Here is a 15,068-nt window from a genome sequence, read left to right on the forward strand (position 1 = left end):
TTATGAGAAGGCCACGCCCATAATGAGTCACCATCAGGTTGTGACCTGATTGACAGGTTAGACTCCACCCCTACACTTTTACATATCTTCAAGTTGACATGAAATTATGTGACTACTACCTTGTAATCTCTAGGTTCGATTTGACCACAAAAGTCAGGAAAGCGATATCTGGGATAACTGTGGAACAGACCATCAATTGTTCATATACAAGTTGAAATTGAAGTTGAAGAAAATCAAAAGAAGCTCATGAGAACCAAGATACATCCTTGATTATTCTAGAAAAACAAAACCACTGACACTCATGAATTTATAATAAAGAAAATTATACTGAGAAGGAATTGTCAATCAAGAAAGCAGCCAAGCTCACTCCATGGGTCAGATGCTAGCTGGAGACCCTCAGACTCATGAACCTTCTGGCAGATGAAGCAGGAAGGGGAATCAGGAAGCTGGAGGATCACAGAGTCATGGGACAGAGTTATAAGAAGCTAATGCTTCCAGGAACTAGGAGGGCTAGGACAGCTCTCAGCGATGGCAGGTATCATGCACGGTACCCCAAGCCGACACAGAATCCATGCAAGGAAGGTGAAGAGGGTCAAGAGTGGGCTCATTCTCCCCAGTGTCTCTCTTATAGCGATTTCACTCAGCCAAAGAGGCATCACCAGGCTGTCACTTCATTGATAATGAGGTGTGAGTGGAGTATGAGGTTCCACTCATACTCCTTACAGGTGCGAGGTTGGCACAAACCCTGTCATATCTATATCCCATCTGAATTTTGAGACTATCTCAAGAACAGAATTGAATCACTGAAAACTAATCACTGGACTCTTGATGCGTTGTGACAAGGCGTCACACATGAAGAAGGCAAAGGGTCATTAAAAAGTCAGAGAAAGAAACAAAAGACCAATGTGGATGTCAGAAGAGACTCTGAAACTTGATCCTGATTGTAGAGCAACTAAAGCAAATGAAAAAAAAAACTGTTGAAATAAAAGGGCTGTACAGAAAATACCAAAGGGCAGCTCAAAGAGGAAAAGTAAAGTATTATAACAAAATGTGCCAAGATCTCAAGTTAGAAAACCAATAAAAACGAACAGGTTCATCATGGATAAAGCTTGGAGAACTGAAGAAAAAGACCATGCTTCAAGTTTCAACATTGAAAGATTCTATTGCCGAAATATTGAATGATACAAGAAGCCTAAAAAGAATTACACCAAAACAACTAGCCAACATGCAATCATTTCAAGAGGTGACATGATCTACCAATGGAATTGCGGAAGTCCAAGCTTTCCTGAAAGCTTCAGACAAAAACAAGACTCCAGGAATTTGTGGAATACCAACTGAAATGTTTCAACAAGCTCATGAAGCACCAGAAGCACTCTATCAGCTATGCCTTGAAATCTAGAAAATAGCTACCTGGCCAGCTGGCTGGAAGATATCCATATCTGTACTCACTGGAAAATAAGCTAACCCAATAGAATACAGGGATTATTGAACAATGAGATTCCTATAAGAGGCAAGGTCAGTTTTGCTGAAGATCATTCAACAATGGTTGCAGCAGTATAGAGACAGGAGGCTGCTAGGAATTGCAGCTGGATCTGCAAGAGACCATGGAACAGAAAATATTACTTGTGACGTCAGGTGGATCTTGGCTTAAAGCAGAAGATACCACTAGGAAAGGGGAGAAAGGGGGAACCCATCACAAGGTTTCATATACAGGCCATCCCCAGGGGGACGAATAATGGAAATGTGGGCGAAGGGAGACAACAGACAGTGTATGACAAGAAATAAAAACCATACTACATAATTGATTAAGAATTCACAAAGTTGGGGAGGTGGGAGAAGGAGGGGAAAACGAGGAGCTGATGCTAAGGGTTCAAGTAGAAAGTAAAGGTTTTGTAAATGTTGATGTCAACATATGCACAAGTGTGCTTAATACAATTGAATGACAGTTTGTTATAAGATTTGTAAGAACCCCCAACAAAATGACTAATTAAAAAGGATATTGTTTAGTGTTTTCTTGACTGTACAAAGTCATTAGATTGCGTGGCTCTGAGAAAATGGACCTTCTCTGCCTTCAGTATTGCCGTGAGATGGAGAGCAGACATGCCTACACTCACCGTCTTTCTTTATCTTATTCTGACAGCAACCATTCCTCCCATAACACTCTGCTTTTCTTCTGGGTTTGATCATAGGCTGCAGGAGTCATACAGAATGCCACACGATACTCACAATGAAGGGGGTTTGTTGGGGAATTAATAGATTATCACAAGTCAGGATCAGTAGACAGTAAGGACACAGTCATTGGTGCACAGCCAGCAGCCCAGTCTCTTTCTGGTCCTCAGTCTCTGCATTATGTGGTCCATTGGCCCCTACCTCCATAAACCAAGAAGCCAGTCTGGTGTTCTCTCTCATAGTTTTATAATCTGGGAAGGCCTCTGGTCTCAGTGTGGCTCCTATCCCCTGTTTTATGATCTCCATGACACAACCACTGAACTTTAATGTGCTTCACTGGTGGTTCTTCTTCCAATGGTCATTGAATTTCTCTTTGTTGCTGATTCTGAGACAGCTCTTAGGTGTAGAAGAATGGCTTTGATGGACATATTGTGTTTGTCTTTCAATAGACGACATCCCCAAGGAAACAAAGAATAGTGTCTTAGTTCACTCTCTCTATTGAGGCAGAGACTGAATGCATCCTAACTTAATCCTGTAACACATACCTCCAGCCAGAACAGGATTTTAGCCAAAGGCATTAAAACAAAGCAAAACAAAGCCATGAAGTGGACGCTGAGTCACTGCGCTCCTACAGGACAGGGTAGAACTACCCATGTGAGTTTCCAAGACGGCAATTCTTTATGGAGTGGAAGCCCCATCTTTCTCCTGTGGAGCAGCTTGCAGTTAGCAGCCCAGCTCGGCACCACTGCACCATCGGCACTCCTGTAGCCACAGACCTAGAGGCTAGAATTTATAATGCCTCCTTGAACAGTTTATGGCTGGAAAGGCCATTTTAATGGACTATATAGCAGGATCATGACAAATTATGGGTAGTATTGAGAAAATGAGAATTCCAGAACACTTCATTGTGCTCCTGTGGAAACTGTACATGGAGCAAGAAGCAGTTGTTGGAGCAGCGAGTAGGAATACTGTACGTGTGGTTTAAAATCAGGAACTGTGTATGTCAGGGTCACGTCTTTCATTTGTATGATGAGCAGATGATACCAGAAGCTGGACTGTGAGAAAAACCATGTGTCGTCAGGACTGGAGTCCGGATTATTAACCGCCTTCCATTTGCAGATTACTCAGTCTTGCGAGGGGAATGCAGGGAGTGCTTGAAGCACATGCTGGCGAGGATCAATGACTGCAGCCTTCAGTATGGATTGCAACTCAGTGCAAAGGAAACAAAAATCCTCACAGTTTGGATGAATAAATCATAATAAATGAAGAAAAAATGTAAGTGGCTAAGGGATTTCATTTTGCTTGGATCCACAAGCAATGATCATGAAAGCATCAGCCAGGAAATCGAGCAATGTATCGCATTGAGCATACCTTTGGGACAAGCCCTCTATAAAGTATTGACGAGCAAGGCTGTCACCTTGAGGACTAAGGTGCGGCTGGTTCAAGTAATGGTGTTTTCAGTATGTCATATCCCTATGAACACTGGACACTGAATAAGGAACACTGAACAAGAACTGAGTTTGAATTCTGGTGCTGGTGAAGAATATTGAAAGCACCATGGAGTAAACAAAGAACAAACAACTCTATCCTAGAAGAAGTACATCCAGGATGCTACTTGTGCTTTGGCCATGGTGTCAGGAGATGCCAGTCCCTGTGAAGGATCTCATGCTTGGTAAAGTGGAGGGAATGAGTGAGACCCTTGATGTGATGGATTGACACAGCGGCTACAACAAGGAGCTGAAGCAGAGGAGGGCATGGGTCCTTATGAGTCTGAACTAACTTGCTGGCACCCAACAACAGGGTCTGGTAAATACAGAAATGGAACAACTTGTTTTCAAAATAGAGATGGATTTCTGTGCGCATATCTCAGTCTTTGCCCTGAGAACAATGTTGGATGTTAGAACTGTATCTTCTAAACTCCCCACAGGGAACAGTACCCATATTGTGGGAGTAGAGTTTTACAAGGGTACCTCATTTATCGTGCTTCAATTTATTGGGATTCTAAGACAATATATTGCTAATAAATGGAAGGTTTGTGACAAGCCTGCATCACGGTAGTCTGTCGACACAAATTTCCCAACAGAATGCGCTCATTTTGTATCTCTGTGTCACATTTCAGTCATTCACACAATATTTCAAACTTTCATAATGTGGTTGTTCGTTATAGACTCCAGTAGAGAGTAAATATAACTTTCATTTGTACTGGGAAACTCCAAAATATGTGATTTGCTTTATTGCGATGTTTGTTTTATTGTGTTGGTCTGCAAACAAGTCTGCTATATCTCCAGAGTGTTCTGTGGGAGCAGTCCCAGGACCATTTGCAGAAGGGCAGATCTGAGATCTCTGTCTCAAGTGGCAGAAGTCAAGCCCAGGGGCACCAGAGACTATATGGGACAGAGCAAAGGCATTAGGCCAAGACCAGAAGTGAAGCAAGGAAACCCTGCGACCGAATGAGGAGCAAGGGGGGGGGTGCGGGGACCATGGGACTGAGGCAGAACAGAGGGTGGACTTCCTGGTCAATGGAGGCAGAAACCGCCTTTGAGAAATTGTGGCTGAGAGGCTGAGGACCTGAGAGCTGCTGACCGTGGACCACTCACTATATTCTTACCGTCTACTGATCCTGACTAGGGGTATCCCATTAGCTTCCCTAATGAACCCTCATAAATGCATGCGTAGTATGCTTGCATGGGGTTTTATTATGCAGTACTGCTAATAATAAAATACTCATCACTGACTGTTTACAAAACTCAGACTATTTGTTGCCACCTTTTCTGTTCTGTTCTCATTTCTCCTCCTGCTTCTCTACTCTTTGCCCTGTCGTTCATTCGACATCTCAAATCTTTTAGTTGGCAACACTCCTTAACTCCTCCTGTTCACCTTCCAACTTGCTGATACTCACATTCGGGCATCTCCCTGGATTCCTAGTTGAGTTACAAATGACTCATGTGTATCAGGCAGAGCTTCTCAATTGCTTTAGTATCTAACCACTAACATTTTATCTATTTTATGCTAGTCTGTGGATTGTAGTTGCCCTTTATCTCACTATAAGAGGGCAGGGCGAGTTAAGGTTGCTGCTTCACCAGAAGGTATATTATCAAGGAATAAACACATTTAAAACAGATAGGTGGGCTGGGTTACAGGAAAGCAAGGTGGTGAGGCACAGTATTATTCCTTAGTGCTATAATTTCTGGAGCACTTTCTATTGTCATCCTACTCAAGATAGATGGTGTCTCTTTTAACATTTTAAGATGAGGAAAATGACTGGGTGTTGGAAAGCTTAAACAATATATATAATAAAGAATATTCCCAAGATTTAAGCCCTCTAAAAGCGTGACTCACTAAAAATCACATGCTTTCAATAATTATGCATCGTAGGAAAGTATTAGACTTGTTAAGTTGACCCTCAAAATTTCTGACCCCAATATGGGAGTTGTTTGATGCAGCCTAACAACACACACTATGTCTTTTTTCTCTCCTTTTGTTGTGCAGGGAGACAAGCGCTTGAAGCAGGGTTGGGAGTGGAGGTCTGGAGGACTAGTAGTAGAAGAAATACTCGTGCTAATAACTTACCTACTTTCCAGAGCATTAGTCTTTTTACTTCGCCCATCTTTGGTAGACACTTTCAGCATTTCACCATTTTCTTCATCCATTAGTATTACGACGATGAGAATTTTTCATCCTACAGTACTCTTTGTCTCATCAAAGGACGCTTTTTACTCACTCACTGCCATTGATGCTGACCCATCGTGATCCTACAGGGCAGGGTGGAATTGCCCCCTTTGAGTTTGGGGATCGTGGCCTGGGAGTTTCAAACTGCCACCTTGAGGATCCCAGCCTAATGCGTACCTACTACAACACCAGGGTTATTGATACTTAAAACAGACACACACACACACACACATATAATTTAGTCTAAGTATTTTCCAGTGCCTTTACTTTTTTTAACACTGCAAACATTGATATTATGAGTATGAATGAAATAGATATGTACTGTAATACGCCCACTCACATAGAATCTTTCTGGCTCATTAAACAAACAAACAGAAAATGATCTCTTTTGTTCTTCTGCCAATCTGCAGCTTTTTGATGGCTACAGCTTTTTTCTTCTATCCACTTCATGAGGGAATGAACTAGTAGTTAGATCACAGATATTATATCTCCCTGTATAGCCTTTAGCAAACTAATAATTAAAAACAAAGTGTGGCTGTTTGTGAAAACAAGAAGAAATATAGCAGTTACTGGGTAAAGTAAATTAAGATGAAAACATTACATTCTAATTGCTAGGATAAGAACGACATTAGAATTTCCCTGGATATGTAGAAAATACACACTGCAGAATTTGCCATATAATGTTAACCTCTCACAAAGGAAAAGTGTTTCAAACACTTATAAATCACAGGATTTTATAATTTAAAATGGCAGTTTATTTTGCCTGTAAGGACTAAGTCTATGCTCCTGATCAGACTTATTTCAAACAGAATAAAAAATACGGCGACAGCAAGTATCTTAAGTCACTCTGCTATTCATCATGAGGGCGGGTACTATGACTCAACCGGGGCACGGTATTCATCCTTTCTGAGGCTATTTGTAAAAAGAGATCACTTTATCACCTCAATTGTATTGTTTGTGAGCAGTGAGTAGGAAATAGTATGTGTAAACCATGTTAAATAATGCCTAGTAAGAGAGATCGCATGTTTGAGCTTAAGTTGCTGCTGTTATCATTGTTTTGACTAGTTTTATAATTGGAATAAAATATCTTCTTTGATTTATCCATGATCACCTAATATCTCGATTTTAAAAGCTTTGCACATACACTACTTATTTTCTTAGAAAGTTATTTTTTAATATGTAAAATTTTGATATTCTGTTCTTGTAAGTGGAAGTGAAGGAGTATTCATTGACTGAAGGCTGTTACTGTCTCTATTAGACAAAAAGCACATGATTTGAAACCATCAGGAGATCAGAGCTGAACAGGATCGCTATTTTTCTAGCCAGATTTGGAGCAGTTTCACCCCATTACCTTCAAGGGTTATGAGTCTATCACATGTCCATTAGTGCACTTACCAAAGACAAAACAAATTATTCCCACCGTTCTCTCAGGTAATGGATGAGAATGCACAAGATGTTCCTGATGGACTGTCAAAATTATGTTGGGGAAAAAACCCCAAAGTTTTGGCTTAGGACATTTAGAAACTTCAGGAAGGGAAAAATAGGTAATTCATGAGACTGTTAGAGTATCTAATTCTAAACGTAATGAATAAGTTGTGTCTAAAAGTCTAGCAATTTTAATAACTTAATATACTTAAAAAATATTACTTTTTGAATGTGATTAAGCTCTACTGTTAGAAATTCATAAAATCTATAACTTAAAATGATAGCACATTTTGGCATATCTTTATAAAGAGAAACTGAGAAAATACATTTCTGTTTATGAAATACCCATTACAAGGACATAGTGTTATTATTATTGTTCTTGTTATGTGCTGTGGACTGAGCTCCAACTCATTGCAGCCCTATGAGTGACGTTTTGGGGAGTTTTACCTTATATAACTTCTATAATGAATTCATCAATTCCTAATTGACCAAATTCACATGAAATGTCCACCCCCAAAAAGCTTCAAATGACAATTAATTATTCATCTTGTGACTAATGATTACCAGCCAAAAACTTGCCGTCATGTTAATTTCACCTCATAGCAACCCCACTTGTGCCAAAGAAGAACAGTGGCACAGAGGTTTCTAGGACTGAGATCTTTGTGCTGAGATCTTTGGGTTCACTCACAGTTTGAAGCACCACTCTTTCAGTCATTACAGGTTTTGCACTATCCAAGTACTACTTGACTAAAAACAGTGAAAATATTTCAGATTTTCTCTCTTTCTTTTTTTTAGGAATTAATACCCAAAAGAGTATTTTATCTATCTATCTATCTATCTATCTATCTATCTATCTATCTATCTATCTATCATCTATCTATCTATCTATCTATCTATCTATCTCTTTATCCATCTATCTACTTATTGATCTATTTATTTATTTATAAGCTCTTCTTGAGTTTGTCCTCATGCTCTACTTACTGGGCTTGTGTAGAGTTTCCCAAGCGGTCACCTATTTGTTAGTTATGTTGTTTCTTGAAAATGGAAGTGCAATACCATAAAATGTTAATATGTGGGGAATATTGCATTGTTCAATGCTGCACCAAACTCAAATGGCCACAGGAATGGTTCTGAGGCACAGCACAAGACTCAGATAAGCAATGCACGTGTCTTGGATTCTGATTACATAAGAAATTTTCATTATGGATTTTGATTGCTTTTGCACTCGCCCCACCTCATACTTTGAAGGAAGACCCAGAAGGCTATGACAAGAGTACAGGAAACATCATGCTACAGGATCTTGGCTCACACCTGTTTGCTCCAAGAAAAGCTGTGGTCAAGTAGGACTGACAGGAGGCTAACTGGACTGTGTGGGTAGGGTGGCGGTGGTGAGAGGGTGAGTGTATGAGAGATGCAGTCCACAAGAGCTATCGTGTTATAGCTACATAATCTGGTGTTAATTTGGGACTTGATAGGATTAAGAGTGAAGGTGTGGAGTCTAGTCTGTCAATCAGATCATAGCCATGAGGCCTCTGTGTGGGCATGGCCTTTTCCTGAGAATTCTGAGAACTCCTGTATTTTCCCCTTTAGACACTGGAGACACTTTCTCTCTGTCTGATCATTCCCTTGGAGACACTCTACTGACAAGATACATGGCGCTACAGCCTGGGATTTGGAGAAGTCACATGGACCTACCGTGATGCAACCAGACCTCTTGGGCCAGAGAGCCACATAGAGACCCCTGCCAGCGCTGAGATGCTTACAACGCCACTGGATCCACAGACTTTCTACCCACTGGCCTATGATCCTCCTGCATTTGGTGTCATTTCATGTGTTTCCTGAGTTTGAAGAGCACTTTGTAGATTGGCATCAGACATATGGGCTAATATAGGACTTGTTGGATTGGACAGGACTGGGGTGGGATGCTTTCTTAATATATAATTACCATTTATATAAAACTCTGTCTTATACACATATGCTTTTCTATGGATTTGTTTCTCTAGTCTTTCTGGACTAACACATACGGGATCTAAAAAGAATTGAAAATCTTATCAACTGCTAAGCCTTCTATGGAGGGTGTTGGTGGAGAGAGAATGACTAGGATTGATGACATTTTAGCTTAAAGAAATATGATAGTTAAGTGAGAAAGAGGATTCCTCTGTTTTCTTAACTTGTGTACTTGGCATTGCCTTGTTCTCTCCTTTATTCCTCCATCCTGTATTTCCTCTTCTCTTTTCAAAAATTCTGATGCTTATCAGCTACCCATCTGCCACAGACTACCCGCAATAAAGTCCCATCTTATTATCCCTTGAATCTTCACATTCTCAGGCAGAGCTTTAAAATCTTATAAGTGGGATTACGTTTTTGGAAGGTAAATATGTGTTTGCGAGTCTCGTCACACACTTGCCTTGTACAAGTTGCTATGATGACAGATTGTCAGCTTCTAATGGGCTCAGAGTCTCTTTAAAGTTTAGATTTGGAACCGTTCTCAGCCCAGCAACTTGTATTCAGAGCTCTGACTATCTGGTGATTTAAATGTACTATCACACCACTATATTGCATTCATTAATTGATCATTTTCTAAGAATTACATAAGCTCTATGCTTGCATAGAAAATCAATATTTGCAACTAATATCAAAATCTTGATTCTTATTACTTCTTTGACTAGCTCTTTTTTTGAAGATAAAAACAGATTTTAATTAATAAAAAGCTCAAAGTAATTTATTTTTCTACCTTTTCATTAAAATGTAAATAAAACCAGCTATTTTTCTTCAAAACTAGCTCTTGATTATTAAAAATACTTTTAAAATATCAGTAATAGTGCTAGAGAGGGGTCAGGTAAACATTTTGTTTTTAAAATTGTTAAATTTCAATATGAAAGGAAAAAAATAATTCAAAAATGTGAAAAGATAAAATTATGTCACTTCTTTTATTTTAAATGCCAGTAATATATATAAAATGTATTATTGGTACAAAATGTTGACAGTTCTTTATTGCCTAACAGCTCAAAGGACAAGGTAAACACCCATGCATAAAGAAAAAAAATCCAAAGGTTAGTTCATGTCAGTTAGTGAAGAGATGTAGAAACAGGCTTCTATAAAGAGTACAACTGAGAACACGCAATGGGAACATGGGCAGTTCTCGTGAGGATGTCGCTGGGAGTCGGGATCAACTGAATGACAATGGATTTTAGGGGTTTTACTGCTTTCTCCCCAACAATATATCCCCGTGTCTATGCCTGCCCCCACCTTCAAGAAGAGATTGCGAGTGCATTTCAGCTCATAAATACTACCTTGGGCAGGTGTCCAACTTGTTCAGGACACAGCGTGTATCCTGGTGCCAAACCAGAACAAGTTATAGATAATCACTGCAAATGTCTAAAGAGGTCAACATTATCAGGAGTATTCCCTTGTTGCCATCACATTCCAGCTTTATGTTAACAGGTCAAATATAAAATGATGTGAATGGTAATCGTTTCTATTTACACAATATAAAACTAGCACCATAATTTGGGTAATTTAATCTGCCAGGTATTTTTCTAAATTTTTATGGGTAGGTGTTCCTAATCTTTTTAAGGAACACATTTTTGTTATTAAGTACATTATAGTGCCCTTTATATTTCCAGAAGGAGCTTGGTGGTGCAGTGGTTAAGTACTTGATGAGTAAACAAAAAGTCAGTCATTCTGATCCACCAGCCTCTCCATGGAAGGCTATGGCAGTTTGTCTCCGTAAAAACAGATAGCCTTGCTACCCCTATGGGGGAAGTTTTACTTTGTCTTCTAGGATGGCGAGGAGTCAAAATTGACTCCATGGAAATGTTTTTTTCTGGGGGGGGTGTGGAGTAGGGGTGGAGTGGGATAGGGAGGGCCAGGTGGGGGGGCTAGTTCTTTAAAATGTAACTCGATTTGTTTCTGACACTTCCAGGGAACTGCCTTTAGGAATTCTCAAAACACAGACCACAAACTGACTTCGCTTTCTAGAGAGCATGCAAACAACAAAGTCCTATTGCCTTTGGCTTGGATTCTTGATTCCCTCTTGTCCTCCTCGATGGTTTTCGAGCAGTCCACAGTAATCTGAGCTACAGGATAAGGACTACCGAAGAATAATTGATGCATAAGAATTATGGTTGTGGCACAGGATATAGAAAGTATCATTGACTGCCCAAAGAACAAATAAATGTGTGATGGAAGAAGTATAGCCAGAATGCTTGTTAGAAACAAGAGTGGTACTGTGGACATGCTGTCACGAGAGACCAGTGCCTGGGAAGGGATTTGTTTGGTAAAGTAGAGGGGCAGAAAAAAAGAGGAAGGCCCTGGGATGAGACGTATTGAAGCAAAGGCTACATCAATGAGCGCAAACCTAACACGAGTAGTGAGGCTGGCACACGACCAGGCAGTGTTTGCAAACGGGTGTAAAGTGTGTGGCTATGAGTCAGCACCGACTGGATGGCCCCTATCAACAGCAACGTAGTAATCTGTCCACATTGATTAATTTAGCGTTTGCCAAGATTTGCCTGTGATTGCTTCCTTACCCTATATCAAAAGCAAAATGACAACTGAGTATGATAAACATAATTTCCATTTTCCTTGGGCTAAGTAGTTAATTTCTGAGATGATTACATTTCTAACATTAGAGAACTCCGTTCATATAAAAACTCCGATGCCATTTTTGACTAGTATTCTCAATTTGATAAACTCAATATATTGCATCTCTTGATTCTCCTGCATTATGAAGTCCATCATTTCACCACAAAGATAACTTGTTCAAGTTGAAAAATATGCTTAAGCACAAGTTCTCCCTTATTCACCACACAATCACAGGTTGATATGTTCTTATATTTTTCAACCCCTTAACTTCTGACAGGTAGGTTAATTGCTATGTTTCATATTGTTAAAGGAACATCCTTCAGGGTAAGAAATGTGTCACATCTGTATTCGCTGTTGCAAATAACAAAGTTCAACCCACAGAGTAAGTTCATAATAAATTACTGTTGAGTTGAATTTTTTAGCCATTATTATATTATAGTTTTGAAGCAGTTTTCCATATCTAAAAATGATGGCTAGAGACTTTGAACCCCCAAAGAAGCACATACTCCTATGCAATGTTCACTGAAGAACTTGAACTAGGAGCCCTGTCCTTAAGAATGTCTTAAAACTTGCCACCATCAAAATGATTTCGACTTGCAGTGACCTCATAGGACAGGGTAGAACTGCCCCTGTGAATTTTGGAGACTAGCTCTTTAATGAAGTAGAAAGCTTCTTTGCTTCCCCAAAGTGGCTCATAGCTTTGAGCTGCTTACATTGACAGTTAGCAGCCCTATGTGTAAACCACTACACCCCCAGGGCTCCTTAAATATGCAGTTCCCTCAACAGCTCAGAGGCCTGATGTTCTAAAAAGTGATCCGACCAATTTGGGCGTAGGCGGATACAAATTGTCTTATCCAAATAGATGTGTATCTGTATGTAGTATTTTGATTTATGATCACAAACAAAAACAGCAACAATAAACTATGTCTACTTGAAAGCTGACATCTGTATTTGTTTAGCATGGTAATGAGAAAACTTACTCTTTGCAATCTTAAAGAACATGCAAGATATGAATCTAGATAAACAAGTTGGCATGGCATTAGGAAACCATACCTAACCTATAGGAACGATCAGTGAGCATTCTGTAATTCTTCCTTGGTGAAAGTAGGAAAATGAAGAAGTACTCTGGGCACCGGAGGCAAGTAGTCGGTTAGCTGTGAAGCACACGGAGCCGTGTTAATTTACTTTGGGGTATAGTCTACTCACTAATTAGTCCAGATAGGAAAATCTCAATGCTATGCTATTTTTCCACTTTTGAAAACCATAGAAACGAAAGCACGCGGCTTAATTTTAAAGATCAGCTTAATTTTAGCTGTTGCTAATTTCAAATGTTCGTTTTCCTTGAATTCACTTTTTGGACGCATTACTTCAGTGCCTCCGCTGGTCGAAAAGAAGGTTTGCAGACACTGAAGACTATCAGTGGCCAGCAGCACATCGGAAATGAGCGACCAAAAGCCCTTCGCGTTGCCTTTCAATTCACCACAAAGGGTGGAAGATTGGTCACTCTTTGAGGGGTGGTTTCATTTTGACCCGAACTGTAACTGGTGTGACTTCATTTTTCACACCAAAAGTATATTTAACATTGTTATCACATCAAGGAATAAACAATTGCTTAAGGAAATGTACGGTCCTCGTGTCTGGGCTCCAGTGCTGACTCAGTCATGCAGAACTAATTTCCTGGCGGTCTCTGAATGCCCATAAAGCTGCTCTGGAGCTTTCGCTGACCATGAACTAGTGACTGGAAAAAGGAATCTTAAACACAGTCGCATCTCCCGACTGTGAAAATCCTGTTCACAAGGCAAACTGATCTAATACGCTACAGGACAAGAATAACATTAAAAAAAAAAAAAAGCTAAGCAATATACAAAGTTCCTCATCTTCTATTTTTTAGGTTGTTGCTAGGCAACACAATAATTTTTTTTAAATCCTACATTCCTCAGAGTATCAAAATTCTATTTAGATATTTGTGCCCTGAATATTTAAATGATGAAAAGTTTGCTAGATCCACGACCTCAGAGTGAATACTTTTCATGACATGTGAAAGGAGACGATTGTGTAAGTTTTCTTGACCACAGAGTGTGATAGGAAATTATTAATATCTTGATGCTTAAAAGGGAGCCGACTCCTTCAACTGATTTGTAATCTAATTACAGTGGGTGGCTTGCTAACGAGTGCTTATTGATGGGGTTGGATCAAATGGTGGGGTTCTGTTTAAAGCAGAAACGTAAGAATCAGATGGATTTATCAGATAGACCTTATTTATTACTTGGCAGAAAATAAAGCAGAAAATCACATCATACAGCACCCCATGTGGTTTCGCCAGGGTCTAATTCTACTGACCATTTCCTGAGTTTGCAACAAGGCTTTCCTGCCCTCTAGTAGTAACTAGGCTTGCCAAGTTCATGAGGAAAATGAATTGCATTTAAGAATTTAGAGATATCTGAGAGAAGAAAGAGCATCACGTTTGAGTCAAGACAGATTTTCCATCATCCTCATATTAATAACTATAAACTCCATTAGAATATAGTTTTATTGGACTTATCATTTTAATCAAGTTTTATTGACTTTGTCTACATTGAAGTGATAAGTTTTTTTTTTTTTTAGGGGAGAGCGCGAACGCAGTCCCCGACTACCACAAATTCTGCAGTCGAGTTTCCCACATTTGGGGAAATCGCAGGGGTCAGCACATCCGGAGTGCAATGGATAAGCCTCGCCCTGGGAAAACCACCTTCGTGATCATGGTATCTCCCCTGCCAGGTAAGTATGAAGTGATAAGTTTTAATCAACATCAACCTCTGAAAGAATTCAATATGAAGAAACGTTATTTTTGTTTTTTGAAGGAATGGAATTAGAAAGAATAGAATTAGAGTTGCTAATTTAACACTACAATTAATTAGATTCAAATAGATTTTATTAAGTTTTAAACAGCATTTTTTGGCTATTGAATTGTCATTAATTCTAAACACAAGTAAACAATGCTGTCATTTAATTTTAAAATAATGGGGCTCATTATCTTAATGTATTCATATTACTATTTTAAATTCATGGAGTCATAGAAGTGTGGAATTTGAAGGGATCTTTTATCTTATCTGTCCAAATAATTAATTGGGGAATATTTAAAAATATGTGTTGATAATATTTTCTATATAAAGGTTTTTTTCTTAATTTTTAATTGTAGGCAGGATAGATAATGCTTTAAAAAATGCAGAATATTTTTA

At 39.3% G+C, this 15,068-nt stretch overlaps 1 non-coding gene across 1 annotated transcript; it reads right to left on the reverse strand.

Annotated features, from left to right (window-relative positions):
• Positions 1-14,451: 14,451 nt before the first annotated feature.
• Positions 14,452-14,615, reverse strand: LOC142454023 (U1 spliceosomal RNA). The gene has a single exon (XR_012785561.1). It is a non-coding gene; the product is annotated as a U1 spliceosomal RNA (small nuclear RNA).
• Positions 14,616-15,068: the final 453 nt, after the last annotated feature.

Source organism: Tenrec ecaudatus, chromosome 7 (genome assembly GCF_050624435.1).
Source record: "Tenrec ecaudatus isolate mTenEca1 chromosome 7, mTenEca1.hap1, whole genome shotgun sequence".
NCBI classification, from domain to species: Eukaryota; Metazoa; Chordata; class Mammalia; order Afrosoricida; family Tenrecidae; genus Tenrec; species Tenrec ecaudatus.